General features: G+C 34.9%; 1 long non-coding RNA gene across 1 annotated transcript in view; it reads right to left on the bottom strand.

Moving 5' to 3' along the window:
- Positions 1–20643, bottom strand: part of LOC116782634 — a 99371-nt gene extending 78728 nt beyond the window's left edge. The window contains exon 1 of the long non-coding RNA XR_004355288.1: positions 20554–20643. This is a non-coding gene — a long non-coding RNA (uncharacterized LOC116782634). The remainder of the gene's footprint in view (positions 1–20553) is intronic.
- Between the last annotated feature and the right edge of the window lie 1542 nt (positions 20644–22185).

The following is a 22185-nucleotide window of genomic DNA, read 5'->3' as shown; positions in this document are numbered from 1 at the left end:
ACCTTTCCCAAAGAAAGATTTGTAAACTGGTCTTCCAGCTTACTATAGAAAACCTCAAATGAATTCAAAATACAGACTCTTAAATGGATTAATTAACCTCTCCACCCCATACTTTACAGGCACTACTGTGAATACCAGTAAAGCATCCTATTGATTTTAAGATTTTTGGTTTGCATTATAAATCCCTTCACTGGCTTTTTCCACAACATCTGGGAGAATTACGAACACTGGATTTCCCTTCCTGCTGTTTGAATGCTGGCCCAGTAATGGCTCCTTTGATCTTTTTAAACCTTCTTTGAGCTCTATATTATTCCCTCTCACTGAAGACTTATTTTTGCTCTATACATCAATGTCTCTTGCTAGCCTTAAAATGAAGTCTAAAATCTGATATGTTACATGTAGACTGCTGGAATTATTCAGCTCAGCTAGCCAATGATTGGCATAGTACAGTAATAACAGAAGTGTCTTCTTTTCTGTGGTAGCAAGAGGCTTGACATATTTATTATTTCTTTTGTATGACTTTTTGTCTGTCTTTATTTATGTACGTATTTGTTTTGTGTATTTTAAGGCACTAGGCAAGGGTATTTTGCAAAAGGTTTACCGGTTCTTGAAAACAAACATATGGCAGACAGGAGAAGAAAGTATTTGTGAAAGCAAGACTGATATTTGAGACATTTTGTTGACAATTATACCCTTAAACAAGGATATGTAATTAAAGAGGACATGTGTTGCAAAAAATTAGGAAGGAGAAGAAGTCACAAAGTTTAAATTTTTGGGGGTTTGTTTAGATTTTTTTTATTTCTTTGGGGGTTTTTTGTTATTTTAATTTTTTTTGTGGGGAAAGAACTGGAGAAAACAAACAAAGCCAAAAATAACTGTTCCTGTTATTCAATCAGTCATTAAATAAAAATTAACTCAAAAGAGACTACTGTTTCCTTTAAAATCTAAATTAAAGTATTCTACAATCACCCTTGTACAAGGGAAAATGTCACAACTTGTATCAGCAGATCAAAAGGACTGTTCCAGCCAGCCTCAGAGAAATACCTTTCTTTATATTCAAACAATAAATTCTCCAACTTTCAATTACACAAAAGCAAGCAGATGGAACTTAACTGTAGTCATTATAAAGGACATAATTTTCACCTTGTTTTCCTCTTTTCCAAAGATTTGGAATTTCTTTCCAAATTCTGTTTTTTCCTTGAACTAATTTATATTTTGGTACAGACAAAGCAAGGGCAAAGAAGACTGGGGAAGAAGATTATTAGTCTTCCAGGTTAGTAACATATCAACATTTCCTGATCCACTATTATGAAATTATCAAATCACATTTTCCTAGAAAAAAACAGTGGCTTGTGGTTTGGTTGGTTTTAGTTGGTTGACTGGTTGATTGTCTTTTTTTTGGCTTGGGTCTGTGTTGGTTTTGTTTAACTTGGGTTTTTCTTGGTTTTTTTTGTTTGTTCTGTTTTGGTTTTAATTCATTTTCAAATCTGAATTTCAAATTAAGGATTTGAAGAAGTTTTATGAATACTTTGTGGCTGGACGATGAATGCTTTTTCCAATTAAAGTTCAAAGTCTTTTCATATAATACAGGTTGAAGGTACACTCCCTTCATAGGACTTCACATGGAAATGGAATACTCCTACATGTGATTGCAGATACATAATATCTTTCTACCATTCTTATTTATCTGCTTTAGTTATGATTATAGTAAAATCAGTTTTGATAAAATATAGATAGAAAAAAAAATAAATGAAAATTAAAGCAGGATATTTCCAGTTTAAATTGTATTCTAATATATATTATTATAATACAATAATAATGATTATCTGGAGATATAGAAGTTGATGTACTGCAAATAAAATAATGTTTTCTTTTATTAATTAAAATGACACCTTTATTAATTGAAAATATAGAGCAGTCACAGAAGCAATTTTCAAATTACAACAGTATAGCCACATTATGTGAGTTCTACATCTTACCCGCAAGCAAAATTAAAAAAATGAAACTTTCCGAATAATCAAAATTGATCAGTTCTAGGAAAACATGACAATTTAATAGTGGTAATTTTTTTCTACACTGTGTCACAAAAATGAAGCAAAAAGGGCTAATATATGTATATATACATAAAAAAGGACTTATATCAAAATTAAATCTCGGCAGTATATATCCAGATAATGTCCTTAGTCATACTAATGTACAATCAAAAGTGGCAAAATAATTTTCAGAGCAACATTAAAAGAATAATTCTAAGAAAATCATACCACTATTTTATTATATAGAAAAAATAAAAGATTGATAAAACTTGACACACACATGCAAAATACAATTAAGAATTTAGTGTCCATTTAGATGCAATGCATCTGCGGATTTAAGTAGTAGAATTAAAATTTAAAACCAGCAGAACAGAGTACATGACTTTTTTCCCCAAATTGTAATTAATCAAGAACAAATGTATTTGTACAAAGAACCAGAAACTTGTCATGAGAACTTCACATGCAAAATGATCTCAATAAATTAAAGAAACTCACTTTTCCCTGAGAGACAGAGCAGTAGACAGCAATATGTTTCATTGCTTTCTGGAAGATCCTTTCAAAGAGGATGAAGAATCTAAAGGTTGTGTCATTGAAATAATGCAATTCAGGGTAACCAGTCTCATCTGTATAATGAAGTAATCTAGCTGTTAAATAGGGTAAGGAGGGGTTTTTTTCACTTTTTAAAGTTGAATTGCACTTTTGAACGAACCAACTATCCACCTGTCATTTTTTTCAATAACAGTTGTAACTGATGAAATGTAAAAGAACTTGTATGGGACTTACCATGCCAGCTTTAAAAGAATACACATATACACCTGTATATATTATTTAACAATAGAGAAATGATACCTGTTCTAAGGGGGTACAAGCTCTTACATTTGCAATAAAGAAAATAGAGAGAAGTACTCCTATGGGCAGAAAACCACCCTCAGTAATATTCTTCTCTTCTCACTGTCCATGGAGAGAAATGCTTCCGCTCAAAATGAGTTTTCCCATATTTTTTTAGGACTGCAACATATTGAAACAGAGGAGAGCAGAAGCAGCATCCTGTATAGTGTTTGTGCGCTACAGACTGCTTTGAACATGTCTCGAGTCGGTATGCAAGTTCCAGGTCTCTCCTGTTCTAAGGTGGCCTGAACCTGTGTGCTTTAGGGTATCTTCAGAGCTGGACACTACTGTAAAAACAGGAGTGCTAGAGTAGGTGGAAAAGGGAAGAAGAAAGAAAATTAAACTCCATGTAAGAGGAGTGTTTTGTAGAAGACAAGTGCCTGTACATGTATAGATTACTGAAGTTACACACCCAGGAGTCTTTGTCAGACTGTCAGAGAAAACTTTCAGGACTTCATCTAAGTTCCTATACTGTGGCAAATCATGTCCTTTGAAGCAACCAGGCTTGGCTCTCAAATCATCTGCATAGGGCAGGAGGACATGACAGGGGTCTCGTGAGGTTCTCATAACATCCTGGAACACCTGCTCTTGAAGCTCTAAGTTTACAGTGACTTTAACAAATTTTTAGACACTTCTTTTACATGAAAACACTGACATGAAGTAAACAGACGTAGCAGACCTCTAGGTTTAGGCACCCAATGCACTCATGTCTATTGGCATTTGAGATATCTAAAATGTCCAAGAAGACCTTAAAGAGTATTCTTGAAAGACACAGCTGTCCTATACATATTTTGTCATATCTGTCAGACCAACTAGAATATTTAGGATACTCCTGAGTTTCTCAAAAGGCACAGTGGGCAGCTGACTGTAATTTCTTAGTGTCAAATTGAGTACCACACTCAACAAGTTTAATTACTTTGAGAATGTGATATGGTTTGAAGCTGGCTCCCTGCCAAGTCTCCAAACCTTACCACAAGAAGTCCCCCCCCACACCAAAACTTCAGGGAGAAGAGGAAAAAACAACCAAGAAAACCGAAACGAGAGAGAGAGAGATAAAGCAATATATATAAATATATTTACACTTATATTACAGTTATATACAATTGAAATATATATACAATTTCAAAAGGAAAAGGGAAAGGGAAGGGAGAAGGGAAAAAAAAAAGAACAAAACCAAAATAAAATATATATATATTCCAATCAATAGCCCAAGATCTAGCAACTAAAAGAATTAGCAAAGAATATCTTACTACTCTCCTTGGGACAACGGAGAGTCACACTGGAGCTAGCGCCGGCAACCTCTGCCTCCCAAGGTCGGCAAGCCCTTACCAGGCCTCACTCTCCAACCCGACAGACTCAACAGCGGGGAACCTGCACCTCCAAAGCCGCTGGAAGGAAAGAGAGCGAAGGCCTCTCCTCCTTTCTTCTTATACCCCGGCTTATGTAAAAATCGTAGGGAATACTAGGTAAATCTGGGCCCTTCCTTGGTTACAAACTGGTCACCAAGGAAGGCCTAGACCAAACTACCACAAGATGAAAGACTGCTAAAGAGTAAGTAGCTTGAGTTGCTCTTGGAAACACAGGAGGAGGTTTAGGCTCCTACGGCACTAAACCCTGGTATCCTGCTAAGAGATGGAACAGGAGGATCAATACTGATAGCCTCTGTCTTGTTGGTGTCCAGTCTCATTCTGGATTTCAACAAGCTATCTGGTTTAGTCTTCTGCAGCAGTGAATTTCACAAGTTAGTTGTATTTTGCTCAAAATAATGTTTTCTTTCCTGCACAGGGAAAATAATTTTGTAGGCTGGAACAAAAGACTTGAAGTGGAAAGAAGGTGGTATTTCAGGAACCTCCTCAGACAGGTAATTTATTCAAATTCTGTATGAGCCTCTCTAGCAATAATACAGGCATAGGGATGCTTAGTTACTTCACAGTAACATAATGTTCTTTCTGTTCAAAGATTTAGGCATGGGCTTATCTTAAATCCCAACTTAGAAATTCATGTGCTTAGAGTTTCAAAAGTCATCATAAAAAGACCTCCAGTTTACCTTTTTTTTTTTATTTTATTTTACCTACTCTAAAGAATGTAAGGAGCAGATTTCATGTTGCATATCATTACTGTATTATAAATTCAAAATAGTATTGTATAGTTTCTCACTTTATTTTGAAAACTCTTTTTTGCAGTACCCTCCTTAAATAGAAACACTACTATCTTCCTTCTGTACAGTGCTTTCTAATGTAGACTATTATCCCCTACTTTGAAGTCCATGAAGGTTTGGAAATTCTCTAGTAAATATTAAGTTAGTCTGAGAAACTTTGGGTTAAAAAAAAAAACAAAACCAAAACCCAAACCAAAATAAAACAAAACAAAGATAAGCAAATGAAAAAAAGGAAGAAATAAAATACCTAACTCACTGTTCATGGCCTCATAAAGTGGCATGAAAAGAGATTAAAAAAAGGGGGGGATGGACATTTTAAAAATGTTTAGAAAGTATTTCTTAGTTTTTTCTAGAGGAGAAAAGCCTATTGAAATAATAGACCATAAATCCTCAAAAACGTTCTATTTACATTTACATTTTCCTTAGGCTTGATGTGTTCAAGTCACTTGGAAATCTCTCCAGTGCTGAAAAACATTGTGTGTATGTATTAGTTTCTGATTAACAATGCAACTTCTATTTATGGAATAGCAAATTTATACTTTCAGTCAAATAGAAAAGCAGTAGTGAAGTACAGACATTTGTGCAGAAGCAGTGAGAAAAGTACAGCCACAAAAATACAGAACTAAACTAAAAAAACTTACTAAAAATGCAAATATACTTCTGAAGTAGCTTAAATAATGAAACCCAGATACTAGTTATAATAGTTTAAATAATTTCAGAACTATCATTTTATAAATTTAAGCTATATTTTGGATATAATTCACAGAGCTTTCAGACTACATTTGTAAGAATATTAAATAGTCAAATACTGTGCAACGAATTTATGGAGGCTGGGATTATTTTCTGGTTCTTTGCCATGCATCTATACAGTTCTGAAAAGCTTTGAAAAAGTTACAAGGCAGGTTTGTCTTTTAATGTGCTGGATGGAATTACCAAACACAGAGCAGTTACATGCCATTCATATGAGATAAAGAACAAACATGAATGTAATTTTTCTATGATACTACATATTTTGGTATTCTAATCTCTGTCAGTATAATAGAGGAATATCTTAGAAATTAGAAAATGATAAATTGTAAAAAAGATGAGAAATTATGCAGATGCTGAAATTACTATAAATAACTATTACATAAAACTAATAGTGGCCTTTCCACCCCCACTGTTAAGATATAGTAGAGATGTTGGGTACTTTTTAGTGCTCTCAAATAATGTGAAATACACTGAGTAAATATAGAGGATATTAGATAATAAATGTCATCAAAATAAAATGCATTCTCCCTCTAACCAGATTTCCATGGGAAGATGTGCGGGATCTTGTCTAATGATTTGGAAAAAAAAAAGTGTAGAAAAACTGGCTGTTACTCCTAAGTGAATTATAATGTTAAAGAGATTAATGTGCTTAGAATTCCATGAGTGTCAAAGAAATGGCAAAAAATATAAATGGCTGAATAATAGAGATTTTACATAAGGAAAGAACAGAAAGAGGAGCAAAACAGAATCACAGATCTGTTAGGTTCAGCATCAATAATTTCCAAACCTTATCCATAACAAATATTCTCCTCAATAGTGTTTTGGAAAAGGATTAAAAATTTCACCAAAACATGCCTGTGCTGCTGTAAGAAAGGATTTATAAAGAACAAAATTATTACTTGATTGCACTGATTTGTAGAAGAGGTTAAAGTTATCATTCTATTTCTATTTCCAAAAGCTGTACAAAAAGCAGGGGAAAAAAAAAAGAAAGAGAGAGAAAAAAATTGATTTTCCAACCACCTCTTTACATATTGTTGTTTTGTGAGGAAAAAGTTGTTTGTGTTATTTAGCCAATTGTCAGTGCTATATTGCTATCATTTAAAAGGAACAAATGCTCTGTAATGTAAACTAGGCACAACATTCTCTTTAGCCCACAAGCCAGCTGCATTTTCTATCCTTAGGTTTTTAGTATCTGTGGAACATTGAAAAACTGTAACAATATTTGTTCTCCTTGCTGTTAACAACATCTATCAGCTTCCAGTGGGATCAAACTTAGACTTAAACCTTTTTCACAATATTTTGTTTTCAGTATTGAAAGATACAAATATATATTTGTATACACATTTTAAGTATTGTAAACCCTGGTCAATGTAGGAAGCCATTGAAATCATGTTGAAAGTTCTGTCCATAGCAGCAGAATTTACCCAAAATTCCAGTCAAAGGTCAAATTAGTGTTTTGTCCGTCACCTTGGTATGAATAATTGGGCAGCATAAAAGTAAGTGTAAGAAGAACACAAAGACTACTTGTGTTTTGCTTACCCACAGATGGGAACAGCCTTGATGATTTACAACTGAAAAAATATCAGCTTGTCTTGCAGTCCTTGGATTATTTGGTAAGGATCATGTCTTATGTTTATAATATATGTTTATTATAATATAATCATATTTATAATATATGAATTTATTTCATTACTTATTATGTAAAATAAAATTACAAAAAAGAATACGTTATTCTATCTTTTTTTTCTTTTCTTGGGATATAGAAAGGATATAGAAAGAACAGTATTTGTGAGGTTTATCTTGACAGACCTAAGAACCCAATGTAACAAAAGGGACACTTTGAAGTATGAGTTAGTACATGTAGATGTGTACTTGGTGGTAACTTTCTCCTATAAATTATACAAAAAATGGTGGGGAATTAAATATTAATTTATGATAATGATGATGAAATACATTACTATAGCCAAAATGAGTGCCCTTCAAGAGATAAATTATGAACTTTTATGGAACTCTGATGCTGATATGTTAAAGTACTGACACTTGCCAGAATTTTAATACACTTAACAAATAAAATTCCAGAGCCCTAAGGCTGTATATGAGCATCTTCATTTAACCACCCTGAACCCTGATGACTTCTTTGCAGCTCTACTTAGGTAGTACACACTGTAGTGCCAAAGTGTATTGCTTTTTCCTCTAAATAAAATTATCAGTATTATATTGCAAATATATATTGGGTTATAAACAATATAGATAATTTCTTAGATTTAGAGATTAAATAATAGATGATGGGAAGTTAAGACCTCATGAGAGGGACCTGGTTTATGTCTACTTGGGATCTACTTAAAATTGTTACAGGAATTTGGCAGTAATGCATTTGAATGACATTAAAACATAAATAAAAATAGTAATTATATAATCTTTATGCATTTTTAGATGTGCTTTAATTTTGGCTAAATATTTTGCAAAAACTGTGTTGAATTTTTCTAACTGTTAAAATATGAAATTATGAAAAGAAAGGAACACATAGGGAATATATATTAACAAATTAGACTAAACCTGACTAACATTTGGAATTGGCAAGGGGGAAGCAAACAATCGAAAAAACAATCAATTCACCTTATTTATTCCTATCCAAACAGAAAAATTACTATTGTTGCTGTAACCATATTGAACAGCTAGTATCAAGACCAAGTTAGCATAACAATTTCATAGTATTGGTTAAAACGGGTAAGGGTTAGTAGAAAAATCCTTGTATTTTCATATTCTAGAGAATAAATGCTACTTCTATATATTAAAATTAGGAAGGAGCTAAATAAATGTTTCAGGCTTATAATAAATTCTTTTATTAATAGAAAGTCATTAAGAAATATCTGTGTTTAGAAACTAGAACCTTAAAAATATTGAATTAAGATTTTACGCACATAGGTTCTAGTTTTCTATGAATATGAGTAAGTCATTGGTAGTGTAATACTACATACAAGGTCCATAAGGTACATTATTTGCTACAACCTGTTAAATAAAGTGTTGCAAAACTTATTTAAACACACATTCACGTGATGGACTGCTGTAATGATCCATGACAACATATATACACCCCACACAGTGATCTTTTGAACAACCCTAATTCATCATGGGAAACAGAATGCTCAACTTTCTGCTTCAGAAAATATAGACCATTAATATTTGAGTTAAAAGAGAACATCCTCAATTTCCAGTATTCGCTGTCTTGGAAGAATATATTCCAACACTTCATCATGGAAAACTCCTTAAATTTTTTTGTTATTGATAACATATTAAAACCTCTGAAATAAAGCCTTTTAAACTCTTATTATTTATTGGTTATGAAAATTCTTTACTAGCCAATGTATAAATCTATGTGATGGATATGAAGGATGAAAACTAAACTATGAAAATATGTTTGAATGTACATTCTGACATCCTCTATTTACCTTGATCTTGATAAGACCTGAGATGTCCATTAAGACATGAAGCTATTCTAGGAGATCCGTATTATTAATGACAGTGTAAGACCCCAGCCCAAGAGATACAAGCTCAACCAGGAGTTTTACTTTGAAAATATACAAGGCTGCAAAAATTCGTGCACTAAATCTTTAGAAGAACCCTAGATTCTTTATTACCTTGAGATAGCTAAAGAGAAGGCACTTTACATGTTTTCTCAGGAGGTACTTTTACTGTTAAATTTTAGGAAATAAGAGATCTTGGCAAAAGTTTAAAGGATAACACAACCAAAACATAGCATTCAACAAAACTATGACTTAGTACATGCTAACCCATACAACTTAGCATTCCAACCCATTCTGTCCCAAGTTACCCACAATATTAAAAAAAGGAGATTAAGAGAAGATGAAGTAAAGAAAGAGAGAAGAATAAAAGAAAAATAGCTACTGCCAGAGAGTCCCATGCAAGTCCAGCTTCCACATGACCAGGTGGTAGGTCTTGACCAAAGATAGAGATCATGTGCTGATGTTTTTATGTACTTTGGCCCTCTATGGCCACCTCTCCAGGGCAGGACTTCTGCCCCAAAGGCCATTCTGTGGCTCCAGGGCAGGGTAAGCGGTAGTGTTCCCAGCCTACATAAGGCTGGGTTAGGGGTTCCGGGGTGTGGTATTGACCATGTTCTCGGGCTGCCTATGACCAACACCTGTTCTGGGGTCACCCCAGCAGGCTCACAGGGGCTGCCATGTGTGTATTACCTCACCTCTGTGAGATTCAACTTATCCCTCCCCCCCCACACACATAAACTTGAGTTGGTTCTGACTCAATAATTAATACAATAATTCAGTACTTCACACTGCACATGTAAGATACTTGATCCAGTTAGTATTTCTCGTGTCATGTATTCAAATGAAGTTACAATCACTAACAACTAGGGTTTCTGAAGGAGGGCATAATTGGTAAATATATTGGTAAGATAATTTAGAACATTATAAAGTTTAATTCTAACTTGCACAAATATGCCCAGAATAACAACTCTTCCTTTTAGCTTGCTGATTACAGCTTATATCTAGCAAACATGCTAGCAACTTCATCCTATTGATTTCACAGAGAATAAATGTGAACTAAGTTATCCATAATGATGATCACTATTATTTTCATAATTTTTTATGGATTCCCATAAGGTAATTTTCATTAGAATGCTTCTCACAGTATCACAATATCAATTAAATTGGAAAAGACCTCTGAGATCATTGAGTCCAACCTATGACCAAATACCATCATGTCAACTAGACCATGGCACTAAGTACCAGGTCCAGTCTTTTCTTAAATACCTCCAGGGACAGTGACTAAACCACTTCTCTGGGCAGTCCATTTCAATGTCTAATCATCCTTTCTGTGAAGTTATTCGTCCTAGTCTCCAACCTAAACCTCTTGCCTGGGAGTAGGGGCCAACTCCCACCTGCTTACAATCTCTTTTCTGGTAGTTGTAGAGAGCTATAAGGTCTTACCTGAGCCTCGTCTTCTCCAGGCTAAACAACCACAGCTTCATCAGCTGCTCCTCACAGGACTTGTGCTCCAGACTACTAACCAACTTTGATAACCTTCTATGGATGTACTCCAGCACCACCCTTCTATGGATGTACTCCAGAATCTCAGTGTTGAGAGGGGCCCAGAACTGGACACAGGACTTGCAGTGTGGCCTCACCAGTTCTGAGTACAGGGACAATGACTTACCTAGTCCTGCTGGCCACACTGATACAATCCAAGATGCCATTGACCTTCTTGGCCACCTGGGCACACTGTTGGCTCATGTTCAGCTGGCTGTTGACCAGTATCCCCAGGTCCTTTTCTGCTGAGCTGCTGTCCAGCCACTCTAATCCCAGCCTGCAGCACTGCGTGGGGTTGTTGTGACTCAAATGCAGGACCTGGCACTTCACCTTATTGGACTTGATACTGTTGGCCTTGACCCATCAATCCAGACTGTCCAGATCCCTCTGCAGAGCCTTCCTACCCTCCAGTGGATTGACACTCCTACCAAACTTGGTGTCATCTGTGAATTTATTAATGGGAAATGCAATCCGCTCATCCAGATCATCAATAAAAACACTAAATATTTATTTTCTTTAGAGAATTAAAATAAAATAGCATCCTAAAATGCCTTAAAATTATTGTTACCCCTCATACAAGATAAAAATACATCTACAAAGGTAACGTGAAAACTATGGTAGCCTAACTGAACATGTTTCAAGACAGAATACCTCCTTGATGACAGCATCAGCAAGAAAAAAAAAAGCAATAACTTGACCTTGAATACTTGAACACTCAAATCGCCTTTAAAAATTTGAAAGAACCTTTTGTTCTTACTTTTTTTTTTCTTCCTCTTCTACCACTTGTTTTGGGCAACTCCATCCTAAACAGTGGTATTTCTGTGTGGTAGTAGAACTAGAAATAGTTTTAGTAAGTGGAAAACACTAATCCCTATCATCACTCTTATTTCCATGTTCATGGTTTCTTTCTCCTTACATAATTTCCCTATTTTCTTATAAAGGACTCAATAGTTCCACGGCACCATTATTCATGTTCCAGACTGTCAGCATCAGAAGTGTGTATATGTATGTCCATGCATTTTTTCGCCGCCTTGATGAATACATTTGTGAAGGGACATATTCAGTTGAGATTGAATTGGAAGAATCTTGATCAATACCCATCTGTCCAGTCTGTTTTAATCTCAAATAAGAGAACACAAGGAAATAAATCAAGTTTATCTGTAGTGTATTTCTTTCAAGTGATGCTAGTGAAATAAAACATTAAAGATGTTGAAGTAACACCTGTCTTCTTGGGAGGTAGAAGGCATATCTGCATACAAGACTACTGCTTAGTGTGACGTCTGGTACACCAAGAGAATTTTACTGCTTCTTTATCAAGTTCTGCTTCCCCATCTTGCCTCCTAGCACCCAGTCACTTCTTTCTGGTGTAACTTCAGTTGACAATATTTTTTTCTACAGAATAGTTTGAAAGGAATGGGAAGTGGAATTCAGTCAGATTATGAACAGTGGGAATGCACAGGAAATGTTCCTTTAGTTTTTTGTTGTTTTTTTTTTTTTGTTTTTGGTTTTTGGTTTTTTTTAATTTTTAAATCCTTCATTAGACTAAAGGAACTATTTGCAAAATTCATTTATTCTCCTATTTCTATCCTTTGCTCAACAGTTTACTGTACATTCTTCAGTACCCTGCTATTTCTATTCCTACTGTTCATTAAAATGTTAAACAGAGAGATTCATTTCAACTGCAGAAGCTGTTCAAATACCATAAATTACCTGGCTTAATGCAAAGAAATTCAGAGCTTAGAATGAATCTCATCATGCTATGCATGCATGACCCCACTTCAAATATTAAACTGTTCTCAAAACAATGACCATTCTTTGTTGCAATATTGAGGTTTGACTAGATGAGATGTGGGGCCCAATTCTGATCCTATTAAAATCAGTGGGATTTCATTCTTAGCAGGATTTGAATATAATTATACATGCTTTCATTTTTCATAAAAATTACCTATTTTTTATTCAGTCTCTTCACACAGCTATATCTGTTTCAAAGGTTATGTCAGAGCAAGGAATTTAAAAGAATCAAAGATAAAATAGAGAAAGACCCTGTTCTTGCTCATTTCAGTATTCTTCAAAGTGTCGTGGCTAAATATCTCAGGAGGGATTTCTGGGATATGCTTGGACATGAGTTAGAATTGTACACTGCTAATAGAACCTGAAATAAAGAAGACTCTTGAGAACTAGGGGACTTAGACCTAGACCTGCCAAAATTGGGTCTCTCATTTAAAAATTCTGCTTGTGTGTGCTGCAGTCACAGAACAGACTTCGTTATGTAGTAGAAACAGAGACAAGTACCAAGTTTAACAAGTTTATTAAAACTCTTTTTTTTTTAAACTAATTCATTAGAGAAAACTGTCAACTTATAAAATCATTAGTTTTCTTGAAAGTCAGAATATTGTGAGACAACTACAACTGAAGGTTGAGCCTATGGAATAATTAGTGAGTTTTGTCTGTGGTCAAGACAAAATGTCCAGCCCACAGTTAGATAAACACATGATGTGGTGGGTGAGCAACTGGTTCATGGATCGAGCACAGAGGGTAATAGTGAATGAGGGAACATCAGTGACCTAATGAAACAAACATAGGGTTCCACAGGGCTCCATCTTGGGCCCTGTGCTCTTCAACATCTTCATAAATTACTTGGACAAAGGACTGGAGTCCTTTGTTTGCAGATGATACAAAACTGGGAGGAACTGTTGACTCTCTCAAAGGCAGGGTGGTCTTGCAGAGACATCTTGGCAAAATAAAGTTCTGGGCAACCAGCAACCATATGTAGTTCAATAAGGGAAAGTGTTGGATTATGAACCTGGGATGGGGCAACTCTGGATGTATTTACAGACTGGGTAATGAGATGCTGGAAAGCAGTGCCACAGAAAGGGATCTGGGGGTCCTGGTCGATGGTAGGTTGAATATGGGTCCGCAGTGCCCTGGCAGCCAGGAGGGCCAACCATATCCTGGGGGACATCAGGCAAAGCAGCACCAGCCAGTCAAGGGAGGAGATTGTCTCTCTCTGCTCTGCACTGGGGTGACCTCATGTGCAGTTTTGGGCACCACAATATAAGAAAGATATTAAGCTCTTAGAGACTGTCAAAAGGAGGGCAATAGAGATGGTGAAGGGCCTTGAGGGGAAGGTCTATGAGGTCTCTTGGTCTGTTCAGCCTGGAGAAGGGGAGACTGAGGGGAGACCTCATAGCAGTCTACAACTTCCTCATGAGGAGGAGGGGCAGGCACTGATCTCTTCTCTGTGGTGACCAGTGACAGGACACAAGGGAATGACCTGAAGTTGTGTCAGGGGAAGTTTAGGTTGGATACTAGAAAATGGTTCTTCACACACTGGAACAGGCTCCCCAGGGAAGTGGTCACAGCATCAAACCTGACAGAGTTCAAGAATTGTTTAGACGATACTCTCAGGCACATGCTGTAACTCTTGGGGATGGTTCTGTGCAGGACAAGGAGTTGGATTTAATGATCCTTATGGGTCCCTTCCAACTCAGCATATACTGTGATTCTGTGATTTATATCTTTTTGTCTAATTCCTTTCCTATTTAATTTCAATTGTACATGCATATCTTTTAAAAATTACATCTATCAGTGACTTTGGTAAGGTCCTGATCTTGTAAACAATTATTATAATCAGGATGCTGAATGTACTAACAGTCGCAGTGAAATCATTCTTCTTCTGCATGAATACAGGTTGGGGTCAGTTGAAAGACTGGGACAAAATAAAATGGCATCTTGGTAAATGTCGTTGGGCCAGTGCTTGCAAAGCTTTTGTGCAGAGACAAAAGGTCAAGCTGCTTCTGGTGTGCATGTGATATTGCATGTGATATCTGTTAAAAACTGAGATATTAATATTATAATGTAATACTATATAATAACATTGTAAACATAGTAATATTTTCATTCCTTTAATTATTTAGTCATATAATTAGTTTTCCATCCTTCATGCTTGATGCTGAACTTTAGCCTTAAAGAAGTCTGTATCCTTTACGTTATTGAATATTCTTTACATAATTGAACATTTTTATAGGAATACTAACTTCTATATTTTAATTTAAAACCAGAATTAAGTCTCATGAATTTCCTTTCCCAGAAACAACTAAAGAGAGTATGTTGGAAACAAACTTTAATTCACAGTACAGAAATTTGTTTTGGGTATATGGAAACAACAAACCAACCATAAACCCTTGAAATTTCATAATTTTAAACTGAGAGGAAGATCACCTCTTGTGAACTTTTAACTAGTGACAATCTGCTCCTTAGGCAGTCTTATATAAATGTACCTATTTGTGATTCAGAGGTTTTAAGGCATACAAAATTTATCACATCCTCTCAAAAGATGAGCTTATGGTTAACTGCATTTAAATTAAAAATATTTTATTGTGCTGATGAATTGACTTTTACTATGGCAGGTCAGGACATGGGAAAGATTTTGCTTATACACTAATTCTTTATCTTTTCATCTTGAAGTGGTTACAAAAAATTGGCCTTTGCCTTTATTACTCATACTTTAGAAGACACTAGTTTGTGCATCACATTTCTTAGCATACCAAAATGAATGTCAAATATTTCAGGTAATTTATATTATTCATTAAGTGTAATAAATAGTGTTAATCATATTGTACTTATTAATTTAACCTTCTTTTAAAAATTAGAGGTACACAAAGGAAAGCTGAACATAAGAGGTTGTCAAAGATTTTTCTTTGGTCATTCCCATAGCTCTGATCTATTTTCAGTAGAACCAAAAACTGAATAGAAAACATTTAACCAACTGAGGTTGTATGTTGCAACAATGTTTTATGTATATATATATATATATATGTATCTCAATATATTAATATTTTTCAAATAACATCATTCTAGTGATTTGAAGAAAAAAGTTGTGAAAAAGTGAAAAATAACTTAAAAAATAATGAACTAAATAATTCTGAGCAGTTGTAATATATTCTTAAAGAACTCTGTCATTACTGTAACTCCTTCAGAATGAGGTATGGCTGGAGAAAGTTCCTTCCACTAGTCAGGGTGTATTGGCAGAAGGCTGTTAATTATCTTTCTGTACTCCATTGAGTATTTTAGTATTTTAGATTTAAAACATTTAGTGCAAGAGATGTAGCAACATCCTTCAAAAATCCTAGTATCTAGGTTCAGATTAGATTCTTGAAACAGGCATTATAAAACAAAAAGGTGAGGATCTGCAGAGCAAGTATTTTGGTGTAAATGATCTAAAATACAGATGTATCAGTTTAATTTTTCTAGTGAATGCAAGGAAAAGCTGAGAGAACTGAATTTGTTCATTCTTAAGAAAAGAAGACTAAAAGAAATCTCATTGTTATTTTCAACAATATAACAAGACAGTATAGAAAGCAGAGACAAATTCTCAGAGATTAAAAGTGGTAGGCCAGGAGGCAGCTGCCACAATATGCAACAAGGGCAATTCTGATTAGTTGTTAAAGATTTTTTTTTTTACCCTGAGAACAAGTTCTGCAGTGAAACAGATTGGAATCTCCATCCTTGGAGATATTCATTACAAGGCACTGAGCAACCTGATCTAAGTTGTTCCTGCTATAAGCAGGTTTATGGACCAGATGACATCCAGGGGTCCCCTCCAATCTCTATTATACCATGATGCTAGCCAGGTCTGAGAGACAGAATGACCATTTCTAACCACAGTGCATTAGGTGTGCTCGCAGAATGTACTTTCATGTTCAGTTTTGTCTGAAAGCAATCCTGTTCATGCCTATTAGATTGCTTCATTGTACAAACCAAAGCAGAAGAAAACCTAGAAATAATTAAAATACTCATTTAAGTGGTATATACCTGATGTGGATTAAAACATTTTTATTGTTACATCCTTGATGAAACTTGAGAAGAAAGTTGGACAGACCAAAACATATCATATAACCGGATCAGAGACTGTAGCACTTATATATTTAATATGTGTTAACTTGGGTGTAATTAGTTTATCCAGGACCTACATATGTGTACTAGATAAGTGTAACTAGCAATAGGGAATATGTATTTCATAATACCTGTGATGGTAGAATCAGGTATAACACAAGCATTTTGCAGAAACTTGAGAGTAAAATGTTCCTTGACTGCTAAAGGAGCAAAGAAAGATGTGTGTGGACAAATTAAAGAGACTAACAAGTGTTAAAATGTTCCTCTACGTGTGTTAAAAAATTGCTAAAGGACAAGAGGAATACAAGCGACTGAGAATTGTCAGAATATCCTTCCAAATACATTAGCATCCTTCCAAATACATTAGCATATTGACTGACAAAATCACGGAGTAAGCAGCATCAGAGGGAGATAAGCCCTCCCTTTATTTATTTTTTGGGGGGGCAGGATTGGGAGTGGGAATAGCATAAAAACAACAGACATGAGGAAGGAAAAGCACAGAAGAAAAAAGACAAGACTACTTCAGTTCTGGATTCTCTTCCCAATGAGTTTTCAAATCTTGATCACCAAGGACCACCAAGGACCACAGTCTTCTGCACCAGTTATGCAGCATCATGTCTGTGGCATTTTGTACTCAAGGTAATTTGAGATATTAAAGACTAAAAATTGTGTCTTCATATTAATAATTATTAATGACGGATAGGAATTAATTACTGGCATGTAGGGTGCTGTGAATATATGAATTTAGTAAAGTCCTGCTTGAAAGTTTAAAATCAGACTGACCTGTCAGTCTTCTGAAGATTTTTCTCACAATGATCCCTAGTTCCTAAGTGATCCCACATGGTTACATATTCTGTTATGACAATCAGCATAATAGAATGGTAACTTTAATTAGTTTTCCTAGAGTTTTGCATTTTTCGGTAAAGAAACGATTATGTTGAGCTACAGCAGCAATCTCTACTACCTGTTTTTTGAAATAAGAAGTCAGGAAAAAAAATGTATGATCTTCAGCTTTCCTACCTAATTAATATCATTTGTGACCAAACCTGTAACATGTCCCTACCTTGTATAGGTGTGCCTTAGAACACTTGAATAACACTGCATTTAATAAAAAAATATTTCCTGCCGAAATTTTATCCCAGTGTGAACTTTTGGTAGGGCTCAGAAATTCCTAACCTTTCATAAAAATCTATTAGATTCTCATGAAATACCACTGATTTTATCCTAATAAACTGTATAGTTTGGACCCTACTAAGGTTTTATTCCCATTAAGAAGGATTTAATACATTTTTGTTCTAGTCCACAGATCAGAAGTCTTTCAGAAGCTGCATATAAAACATGGGCATACATGGGCATACTTTGCAATCTTTACACGGCTGTACAGTTCAGTTCAGACAAAAGGAAAAAAAGAAAGTCACATCACTTGCAGACAGCTAAATAATCTAAACATTCACCTAATTGATTCAGATTTTCAGATGTAAAATTAGGTATTCCCTTCAGTGAAATTAGGGAACCTTGATCTTTAAACCAGTGTTAGCAGTGTATACACTGACTTAATCATTAACTGGTGTTCCATGAAGACAACCATGTATAAGAAAGACAAAAAAAAAAGGAAGAAGAAGAGAAAAAAATACCAGAGAAAAAAACCAGAACTAAGCAGTAAAAATTACCTAAGAATAAATATCTTCGGGGATCATAGATCATATAAGGTGACCTTCAAAACCTGTAAGATGATTTATGCCTTTAGATATTTTCAGTAATGCTTTGGGCGTGATTTGTACCTTTAGATATAATCACAGTAAGTCACTGAACATGCTCTAATAAACTTCTGCAACTAAACATGTTTTGTTGTGCCTCAGCGTCATATGTAATCAGAGGGTAGTCAACACTTACAGAAAGAAAGCAAGATGACAGTAGAGGACAAATAGTGCCTTTTATTTCACACTTTACTATTAACATCATATGTGAATTTTGTTCTAGCTGTTCTATTTTTTGCTTCCTAGAACTTCTGTTCAAGAGTTGGGGGGCTTATATCTTATGGGCTTTATGTAAAAACTTAATAAACATATTTATATGCTTACATATGTGAGACAAAAGGAAAGATAGGAAAAACAACTGTAATGGGAACATAATACTTCACCTCCATCTCATCCTTTAACTTGTTGAACATATTATAGAACCTGATTTGAGTCTTAGAGATATGTTGGAACAGTCATCCTTAATTTGATTATTAAGAAGGGTCTAGTGGATTTATTTATATGAAATAATGCTAAATATAAAATAATTTAACAAATGTATTGTAATATGTCTTGATAAGTTATTCTAGAAGTCTTGTTCCTGGTAATCTTACTGTGCCACCTAAGGTGGGTTAAGACAAAAAGAATAAAATACAAATATTTGATTCTGTATTTTTTTCTTCTGCAGATAATTACTGTTTACCCCTTTATACATCTGACGAATCCTTTCTCAGGTGAAAAATCAGACTTGAACATGTCATCCAAGACATTACGGAGAGTTTTTGAGGGGTTGTGTCTATGTGTATGCTTGTATCATGTACATATATATGTTTGTGTGTGTGTGTGTACAGGCTATCTGACTAAAAGGTAGTCAAATCAACTAGAAAGACCTTGTGAGGATCAATGCTTGCCAGAGGAATTAAGTAACCTAATCTGTGAAGGACAGAGTACTCTGAGTCTTTACTCCTAAGAAAATAATCAAAAATGATCAGGCCATTGTCTCAGAGTTAAAGTTACCAAAAAGAGTCATAGGAATATGTGCTTAGCATCACTACTTACTGTGTCTGGTCACATGGAGCCAAAGCAACCTCATATCTACAGGGCTGTGACAGAGTCCCACTCTGGGACTGGATGCTGGTCAAATGTAATTACCCCAGCATTGTATATATGTTTGTGAGTAGGTTTATATACACATACACTCTCTATTTCTTAATACCTGTGGTTTGTATGAGTAGGAATTTGTGTGTGTTCATGCATGTGATACTGTGCCATAGAATAAGAATAATATCCAAAAATTTTTAAAGGATTTAGAGCACAGAAAATTTGCAAACAAATAAATGAGAAAGAAATAATATTAAATAATTCTAAAATATGTGTCATGAAAGCACCTGAAAAACATAAAAAAAGGGCAATTTAATTTCTGACCCATAAAACAAACATTTATACGAGTTAGTTTCTACTGCTCTTCAAATCTGTAAGATATTCTTTCTACCAAACAACATTTCATACACCGTACAATGGACCAGAACTGGCTAGGAATCTGTATAATTCTAGAAAAGGAATCTGAACAGAAGAACTTTACTGTCTTATTTGTTTCATGGTCCTAGCCTTTTCTCTTCTGGTTTTGTTGATAGTGGATTCCTGTTTGAAAAGAGACATAATTTCAGCAGGAAAATATTTATTTCTGCTATGCCCTGAGACATGGTGGATATTGTGTTGTAGAGGCATTCACTTTTTCGACTGAGGGACCAATGTTTTAATCATGACCTTATTATGAAAAAAAAAAGTTGGTGAGCTCTACTTTTAATGAGTTTCAGTGCAATCATATTTTCATATTTGCGTTTATCATGCTTAGAGTAAGATTAGTGATTCAGACTATACTGGAGATGCAATCAATGTCTAAGAAAGTCTCTGACTAAATATAGATTGCAATCGAGTGTGAGAGTGAGATAGGCTCCTCAGGAGGAGGAAAAAAATAAATGTAATAATACTCATCTGTAGAGGTCTTGAAGAATCTTTACACTTACCAAAGGAAGAGCCTCTGGATTTTTGAATGCCCTCATTGTCTGGAAGACTGAATTTCTGCTGAGGTCCTGGAATTTCAGTTCTGCCTATACTCCAACGTGAGGGAAATATAGGATTTTTCTCCCATTATTTGAAAGTAAATGCTCAGACTAAAATGTGATATTTTTAATACCCCTTTGATACACAAACTTTAAGCCTTTATGATAATTAAATTAACCTTTGTCATTTTAATTAAATGTTATTAGAGATTTTTAAAATCACTGCAAACCTCAATAAAAAGGAGTAGAATTACAATATGCAATCTAAGGTCATCATGGTTAGGCTTCACGAACGAAGATTTAGGAAGGTTCTATCCACATTTGTTACAAGCACGCTGGTGGCTTATGAGGCCAATATGAGATAATGCAATCTAAAATAATCAGTGGATTATTTGAATGTGACAAAAAATAAGAAAGGAGTTCAAGCAGTTTTTCAAAGCAGAAAGACCTGCTGATAATATCGTAAAATTTTCAGTAATTTAAAAATTTCCTTATGATTATCTAAGAGCTGATGCTTTCTTCACATCCGTGAAGTACTCATACTGAAGGTAATGTCAGGAAATAGTTTGTAGGAATACTTAAAGAAAGAATAAAATAAATCATACACAAAATACCTTGCTTTTAAGGTGTGTTGTTTGGGTTTTTTTTTGTGTGCAGGTCTATTGTGACTGCAGACTTTCTAGAGGAGTGGTTATTCCTATACATTCCTGCAATACCTAGAAAGAAAAACAAAGAGATTGTCTCCTTCGTATGAGATTCTAAGGGTTCCTTTAATAAAACAGAGCACATACAACAAAAATATTTAAGTATAATAATTTAACTCTTACAGATCATAAAGTTTGCAGTCCTCATCTCTTTCTTGCTATAAAGAGTTAATGCAAAGCTGCAGCTTGCAAAGAGCATGAAGGATTGGAATTAGTTCTGAAGAATTATAGGACTCCCCATTAAACCAAAATCATATCTGATTTGCATTCTGCATATCCCATTGAAGATGGCAAGATTAATAGAGCTATATATGAAGAGTAGATGAGTGTTGAACTTGTCCTATTGTTTAATATTCAGCTTGAAAAAGGTAAGAAGGTTGAATATTTAAATAAATTGGTTTCAGTTCACCTTTGCACAAAATGAATGACCGTAATGAAGCTACCAATGGCATTTTTTGACTAGCCTGACTTACAAAGGTAATGAAAAGTATTCATATATCCAGTTTTACTCACTGGATAAAGAAACTTATATGTCCAGCTTTACTCACTGGAAGAAGCAAATCTAGACTGCTACAGTGGTTTTGGCCTCTAAGGAAAGACACGCCAAATCAAATCAAATTAATATCTAGTTTTTGATCTTTCCAGAATTCTATTAGTTGCCCCTACAGGAAGCAAAGGTCTTTAGGGTTCCCTTTTCCATCTTCTCTTGGGATCAGAAGCTAACCATCACATACCTCTTTATCTTTCTTGCTGGTAATATGTCATGTAGGGGGTTGACCCTGACTGGATGCCAGGTACCCACTAAAGCCATACTTTCTCACTCTCCCTCTGCAACTGGACAGAGGAGAAAAGAAAAAAAAAAACAGCTAAGGATACATGAGTTAAGTGCTGG

Source organism: Chiroxiphia lanceolata, chromosome 2, assembly GCF_009829145.1.
Source record: "Chiroxiphia lanceolata isolate bChiLan1 chromosome 2, bChiLan1.pri, whole genome shotgun sequence".
Classification (NCBI taxonomy): domain Eukaryota; kingdom Metazoa; phylum Chordata; class Aves; order Passeriformes; family Pipridae; genus Chiroxiphia; species Chiroxiphia lanceolata.
Note: the sequence above shows the minus strand (reverse complement) of the source record. Positions and strands in the feature narration are given on the sequence as shown.